The sequence below is a fragment of the Microtus ochrogaster genome, linkage group LG3 (genome assembly GCF_000317375.1).
Source record: "Microtus ochrogaster isolate Prairie Vole_2 linkage group LG3, MicOch1.0, whole genome shotgun sequence".
Lineage (NCBI taxonomy): Eukaryota > Metazoa > Chordata > Mammalia > Rodentia > Cricetidae > Microtus > Microtus ochrogaster.
The window spans coordinates 38171193-38179360 of NC_022029.1; positions in this window are offsets into that span (position 1 = coordinate 38171193).

The window sequence follows — 8168 nt, forward strand, 5'->3', positions numbered from 1 at the left end:
TGTGTGTGTGTGTGTGTGTGTGTGTGTCTGTGCGTGTGTGCATGGACGTTGACTAAAGAGGTTTGAGGTAGACTGAAGATGTAGATAGGTTGGTAGATTGCTGAACTACCATGCCTGAAGTCTTTTATTCAATCTGTAGCACTACACAAACCAGCCATATATACACATGTAATCCTAGCACTTGGCAGATGGAGGCTGGAAAATCACAAATCATCCTTTGGTATAGACTAAGTTTGAGGCCAACCTGGGCGATGTGTGATTTAGTCTCAAAAAGAAAACAACAAACAAACAAACAAAGCAAAGCAAAAACAGAGGATATGAGCTAACTTTTTGGAATAGAGCAAGTATTGTAAATCTCTTTTAAAAGCCTTTGATTATCTGTTCATTTGTGCCCACATGTGGAAGTCAGAGGACAAGACCAGAGTCATTTCTCCTCCATTGTTGTGTGAGTTTTGGGGATCAAACTTGGGTCATCAGGCTTCCCAGAAAGTACTTATCTCTACTGAGCCATCTCCCAGGCTTACTACTCTAAATTTTAATTATGGTTGTAGGATGGTGTTAGACAACATAAATCAAATAAAACTCTTTTGGCTATATCTTTATTATTTATTTATTTATTTATTTATTTATTTATTTATTTATTTATTTTTTGTTTTTTCGAGACAGGGTTTCTCTGTGGTTTTGGAGCCTGTCCTTGAACTAGCTCTTGTAGACCAGGCTGGTCTCGAACTCACAGAGATCTGCCTGCCTCTGCCTCCCTAGTGTTGGGATTAAAGGCATGCGCCACCACTGCCCGGCTTGGGCTACATCTTTAAAACAGGTGTGAAAACTATTCTTCAATAAATTTGGATTTAAGATCTAATACAAGTTCTCATTACAAGTAGATAAATTCATAATACTCCTTCAGGCATATTGGTCTCTGTCCCTCAACAGGGCTGTAACAATCCTTACTTCTGCATATTTACAACAACCCTCATATTTTTCTTTAAAATAAAATATACCTATGTGTATGGCTGTTCTGTCTGCATGTATGTCTAAGCATGTACAGTGTTTGTGGAAGCTGGAAGAAGGTGCCATATATCCAGCAAATGGAAGTACAGATGGTTGTGACCTACCATGTTGGTACTACGAGCTGAATCCCAGCGATCTGGAAAAACAGCTAATGCTTATAACTGCTGAGCTATCTCTCCAGTCCCCTAACTTCAGTTTTACAGGAGGGCCTTCTCTAGATATCTGAAAAGCTAACTACCTTTAATTTAGAAGTCTGCTGCCAAAGAGACCTTCACTCTGAGAAAAGGTTGGGGTCTTCTCCTCTATCCTGCTCCCTCCCTTTATGTAGTTAGCTTTACTTGAGTGATCTCATGGATGTATTTGCTTCCCCACCTTTCCCCCCCCTCTTCACCCTCCAATTGCCAGTAAAGGACAGTGAAGGAAATGGAAGCTGTCAACCAGAGTCACTGATGAATCTTGTAAGCTAAGGTGAGTGCCTGACATCCTGTCTCTTGAATGGATAAAAGAATGAGAAGCAGAGGGTTGGCTGAAAGTGATGGAGCCCTCAATCATATTTGTAAAATGTTGGCACCTTATGTTTAACTGGAGCATCATGGCGCAAAGTCTGTGGATCAATGATCCTAGCAGAGTATGTACCTAACGCATGCACATCCATTAGCAAGCACAAATTTACAAGGCCTTTCCATGTGAACTGCACTCAGCTGTATGTGGAAGACACTTATTTTGAAGGTAACATTCTGTCAGTTGTTTCACCCAAAATTTCAATCTTGAACAATTCTCAGAGAAAAGCCTTTTGACTTTTAACCCCTACAGAAAATCTATGGAAAATTTGGAAGTTAATCTATTTTTTTCTATAGATGAGGAATGAATTCTGTTTGTATACATGCATGATTTATGTGTGTATGTGTGTTTCTGTGAGTGTGCATATGTGTGTAGTTGAGTGTACATGAACATACGTGCGTCTCTGGAGAGCAGAGATGGATATCAGGTATGTCCTGCTGTCATTCGTCACCGTATGTCTTAAAACAGAATCCCTCTGGACCTGGAGTTCATCTGTTCACCTAGACTATCTGGATATCAAGCCCCAGGGTTTCTCCTGTGTCTGTCTCCTCCTGGGGTTATAGGCACACGTTACCATACTTGGTTTTTACGTGAGTCTTTGGAGTCTTAGGAATTGACTTCAGGTCCTCATGCAAACACAGCAAACACTTTACCAACTGAGCTATTTCCCAGCATTTTGTTTAAAAAATAGTTTATAGTATTTTGGGATTCTTTGATATATTTCAGAAATTCTGAAGCCAAATATTCTTCCTAACAAATCCTGATAGACATAGAACAAGCACACTTAATTTTTACAAAGAGGTGTACTCTCCCCACAAAAAATCTCTCACCAACTTCACCTTTAGAAATACAGTAAGATATATGTCTGAAAGTTTAAGTAATTAGGCAAAAAGCAGCCACACTATGACTGGCTCTTATCTGGTGGTCAATTTGAGAAATGCTCATTCAAATTGATACAAATTAAATGTGGATGTTTTCTTTGGGGGTGACATGTATGCTAACCATATGTTCTAGCATTGAGTTATACTTCCAAACTGATCGTATGTTTTTGTATGTAAACACATTTAATCCCATTGTACTCATGAAAATATAGCTGAATAACACTTAAAATAGTAACTTAGCTTAATAGCTAAACACAGAGAACTGTTTTATGGTAGCTTGAGTTTAGTATTGATTCTAGGACCTTACCTTTCTCCGTCCCCATTTTGTTTCTGCTGAACATGACTAGGCCAACCAATTCTTGATGGGAAGCTCCTCTTCCTGGATTTTGGAGCTACATCTCACTGAACCTTAGCGATTCATGGAGCCATTTTGGCTCCCTTTAGGAAGGAACAGTGAATGGGAAACAGATGGAGGTAGATGCAGGTATGGGGAGGTTCAGCCATGCTGTTTGCCATGTCTGTTTCAGATTTTCTGCCTTCTTACTCCTCTTGAGTGAATAACACAGGCCTGGTGTGGTCACACACACTTGTGGTTCCAGTCTGTGTGGAAAGTAATGCAGGAGTCACACTTGAGCCCAGAAATTGGGGTCAACCTAGGCAACATAACAAGACAACCTCTCCCCAGGTTCTTGAAGAAGTTAATATAAGTGGCAGTGCCAGTGAGATATTCCTGGTCTTGTTAAAGCAGTGCGAGCTCAGGAGACAGCGATATTTCTGCAACCTCATTTACCAAGTGATGGTAGTGCCAGTTAGAGGCTTGACCATGTAAACAATCTTAGTCTTGTTTGCCTAGCTTGCATGCACAAGGCCCCAGGTCCAATCTCTAGTACCCACAACAACCCTTTTAATCTTACATTTTAAAAATAATTTATATTATACAGTTGGCTATAAAGTTTGGAATTCAGTTTTAGCCTTATTGGAAATAAACAATTTCATATTGCATTTAATAACTAACATGATTGTTTTGTACTTGGTTAATGCATATTATTTTTCTTCCCTTTTAAGATAGCATGTATTGATTATGTACTTAGAATGACCCCTCTATAAGTTTAGCGACATGAATGCTCATTATTTTTTAATCTAACAGTTGTAAGTGTAGCGATTTCATAACCCTTCAAACAATCATCTCTCTCTTCTTGGACTCCTACAGTTATTAAGATGACATCAGAAAGAAGTAGTTGTCCTGGTTAGGGTTTATATTGCTGATGAAACACCATGATCAAAAGTGAATTAGGCTAGGCACCAATCTGTGAGTACAGCAGAATATCATTAGAAACCATTTCATTTCATTGACTTTTTTTTTTTTTTTTGATTTTTTGAGACAGGATTTCTTTTAAGCTTTGGAGTCTGTCCTGGAACTAGCTTTCGTAGATCAGGCTGGCTTCAAACTCACAGAGATCTGCCTGCCTCTGCCCCCCCGAGCTGTGATATAAGACATGCACCACCACCACCTGGCTTTTTTTTTTTTGCCAGTTGTGTTTGGTTCTATTCTATGTCTCTGGGCTATCCTGCCTCTGGGTCCTGGACCTCAGGAATGAGCTCCCTCACATGGTATGGGTCTCAAGCTATATCAGTCATTTGTTGGTCACTCCCACAAGTTTTGCTCCACCCTTACCTAAACACATCTTGTAGGCAGGACAAATTGTAGGTCAAAGGTTTCATTGTTGGACTGGTGTCCCAATCCCTCCACTGGAAGTCTTGCCTTGCTAGATGAGATGGTTGGTTCAGGTTCCATATCACTCATTGCCAGGAGGCTTAGCTACTGTCACCCTCATAGATTGTTGGGAGTTTCCATTGCACTAGGTTCTAGCTTGTCCCAGAGCTGGCCCAGATTCCTGTTGTCTTGCCTAGTATTCTTTTTCTGCATCCTCCCCCAACCTGATCCCTCCTGTTCCCATCCTGCCATCCAGATCCTTCCCTCTATCCAAGTCAATGTCTGCCCTATTTTTCCTTCACAGTGAGATTCATGTGTTCCCCGCTTGAGCCTTGTTTGTTACTTAGCTTCTCTTGAGTCTGTGTATTGAAGCATGGTTATCCTTTATGGCTAATATCCACTTATAAGTGAGTACAAACCATGCTTGTCTGGGTTACTTCACTCAGGATGACCTTTTCTTGTTCCATCCTAGCCCAACTGTCATCAGAGAGGCTTCTTCCAGCAACAGATAAAAACAGATGCAGAGACCACAGCCAAACATCCTGAAGAGCTCGGAGAATCCTGTGGAAGAGGGAGCAGGAAGGATTGTAGGAGACAGTGGGAACAAGGGAACCACAACAAAACCCCAAAATCAACTAACCTGGGCTTATAGAGGCTCACAGAGACTGAGATGACAACCAGGGAGCCTGCATGGGACTGACCTCATGTGGCAGTTGTGTAATTTAGTTTTCTTGTGGGACTCCTAACAGTGGGAACAGGGGTTGTCACTGACTCTGTTACCCACTTTTGGGACCCTTTCCTTCTACTGGATTACTTAGTCGAGCCTTAATAGAAGAGGAGGTGCCTAGTCTCACTACAACTTGATATACCATGGCTGGCTGATATCCATAGGAGTCTTGGCCTTTTCTGAAGAGAAACGGAGGAGGAGGAGTGGGTTTGTTGGTAAGAAGAAGGGAGGTGGGTGTGGACTGGGAGAACAGGAGGGAGGGAAAATGTTTGTCAGGATGTAAAAACAAAATAAACAAATGCAAGTTGGAGAGGGGAGGGTTTATTTGGCTTATACTTCCCTGTTGTAATCCATCATTAAAGGAAGTTAGGGCAGGAACCTGGAAGCAGGAGCTGATGCAGACACCATGGAGGGGTGCTGCTTGCTTGCTTGCTCATCATGGCTTGCTCAGCCTGCTTTCATTCTTTTTTAAATTTTTATTGCTTTAGAAATAATAGTTCCAGGACAGGCTCCAAAGCCACAGAGAAACCCTGTCTCAAAAAACCAAAAAAAAAAAAAATACCATTCAGAATTTCTACTTCCTCCTCTCCTCCCATTTTCCTCCTGCTCCCCTACTCGGCCTTTTGGCTAAGATCAAGTGTAGCTCAGCCTGCTTTCTTAAAGAATCCAGTACCAGCTCCTGCAACCTCGGTGGAACTCTGAAACACAGTTTGTTCCAATACTGAGGGGACTTAAGAGGTTAATGAACAGCTACATGATGGGACACCCCACTCTCTAGGACCTCCAGAGTGAAACAAAACCCCAGGCTCCTCCCCCAACTCCCTTGGCTTTTCTAGCCAGCCAGCAGGGAGTTTCTCCCCAAACCCAGACCCATCCACTGGACTCCCCAGGCTACTAGCCACACCCTGCCTAAGAACTGAGAGCTTGCTATAATACTGAGGGTACCAAAAGCTTGCTACAAGACCGAGGGGAATAAGAGAGAGCACCAAGAGAGAAAATCAGGAGAGAAAACCAAGAGAGCAGGCTTATAGAGACCTCAGATGCTTTCTGAGGCAGACACTGGCAGTACAGAGCAGACCAAAAAAAACTACCCAACACCCAGACAGCCACTGCAAGGATTGGATCAAGATGTAAAGACACTGCTGCCCTCATTTGAAGGAAGAGATGGGTAGGTGTCAATGCAAGTATTTTTCCAACAACCTAAAAAGCAAGATGGTAACACCAGAACCCAGTGGTCACACAACAGGAAGACTTGATCATCCTAACCCAGAAGAAGCAAAAGAAAAGGACTTTAAATGTAACTTTATGAAAATGATGTAGACCTTTAACAAGGAAATGAAAAACTCCCTTAAAGAAATGGAGGAAAAGACAAACAAAAAATTGGAAGAAATTAATAAATCCCTCAATGAAACCCAAGAAACCAAGAAAAAGCAATCAAACAGATGAAGCAAATAGTTCAAGACTTGAGGATTGAAATAGAGGTAATAAAACACAAACTGAGGGAATTCTGGATATGGAAATTCTGGGTAAATGAACAGGAACTACAGAGACAAGTATAACCAACAGAACACAAGAGAAAGAAGAAAGAATCTCAGGTGCTGAAGATGCTATAGAAGAAGTATCTATAGAGAAGACTCATTGGTCAAAAAAATATTAAATCCAAAAAATGCTTAATATAGACATCCTCCTAGATATTAACCTTCATCAGGCGATGAAAGGAGACAGAGACAGAGTCCCACATTGGAGCACCAGACTACAACCCCAAGGTCCAAACCAGGAGCAGAAGGAGAGAGAGCACAAGCAAGGAACTCAGGGCCATGAGGGGTGCACCCACATACTGAGACAATGGGAATGTTCTTTCGGGAACTCACCAAGGCCAGCTGGACTGGGTCTGAAAAAGCATGGGATAATACCGGACTCACTGAACATAGCGGACAATGAGGACTGCTGAGAAGTCAAGAACAATGGCACTGGGTTTTGATCCTCCTGCACTTACTGGCTTTGTGGGAGTCTAGGCTGTTTGGATGTTCACCTTAATAGACCTGGAAGGAGGTGGGAGGTCCTTTGACTCCCCACAGGGCAGGGAACCCTGACTGCTCTTATGGCTGATGAGAGAGGGGAAGTTGATTGAGGGAGGGGGAGGGATATGGGAGGTGGTGGTGGGGAAGAGACAGAAATCTTTAATAAATAAATAAATTAATAAAAAAACCCTCAGATGTACTATGGCCCCCTTTTCTATAAAAGAGGGCATATGTACATGAATAATTCCAGTTAATTTCTGGGTCTGCAGATTTAAAATTCTAGAGTAGGGACTCTGTGGTACAACTCTTAGTATGTTCATGGGTTTAATCCCTGACCCTGCAAAATAAAATAAAATAACAAAAAAAAAATGCCTAACACAAAACATACAGGAAATCTGGGATACCATGAAAAGACCAAACCTAAGAATAAGTGAGGTAGAAGAGGAAAAAGAACTCCAGATCAAAGACACAGAAAATATATTCAACAAAATCATAGAAGAAAACTTTCCCAACCTAAAGAAGGATATCCCTACAAAGGTACAAGAAAGCTTACAGAACACCAAATAGACTGGATCAAAAAAAAACATAAATCTAAGAACTCATCCCCTTGTCATATAATAATCAAAATACAAAACATACAGAATAAAGAAAGAATATTGAGAGCTGCAAAGGAAAAAGGTCCAGTAATATATAATGGTAAACCTATCAGAATTACACCTAACTTCTTAATGGAAACCATGAAAGCCAGAAGGTCCTGGATGGATGTGCTGCAGACACTAAGAGACAATGGATGCAAGTCCAGACTACTACACCTAGCAAAGCTTTCAATCACCATTGATGGAGAAAACAAAATATTTCATGACACAAACAGATTTAAACAATACATATCCACAAACCCAACCTTACAAAAAGTACTAGAAGGAAAACCTCAATCTAAGGAAGCTAATTGCACCCACAAAACACAAGCATCTGATAAACCCCCACCAGCATAACCCAAAGAAGGGAAATACACAAATATTACTATTGAAAAATAACAGAAATTAACAGCCATTGGTTACTAATATCGCTTAATATCAATGGACTCAATTCATCTATAAAAAGACACAAGCTAAGCTCACCAAGGCCAGCTGGACTGTGACGGAAAAAGCATGGGATATAACTGGTCTCTCTGAACATGGCGAACAATGAGGACTGATGAGAAGCTAAGGACAATGGCACGGGGTTTTGATCCTACTTAATGTGCTGGCTTTGCG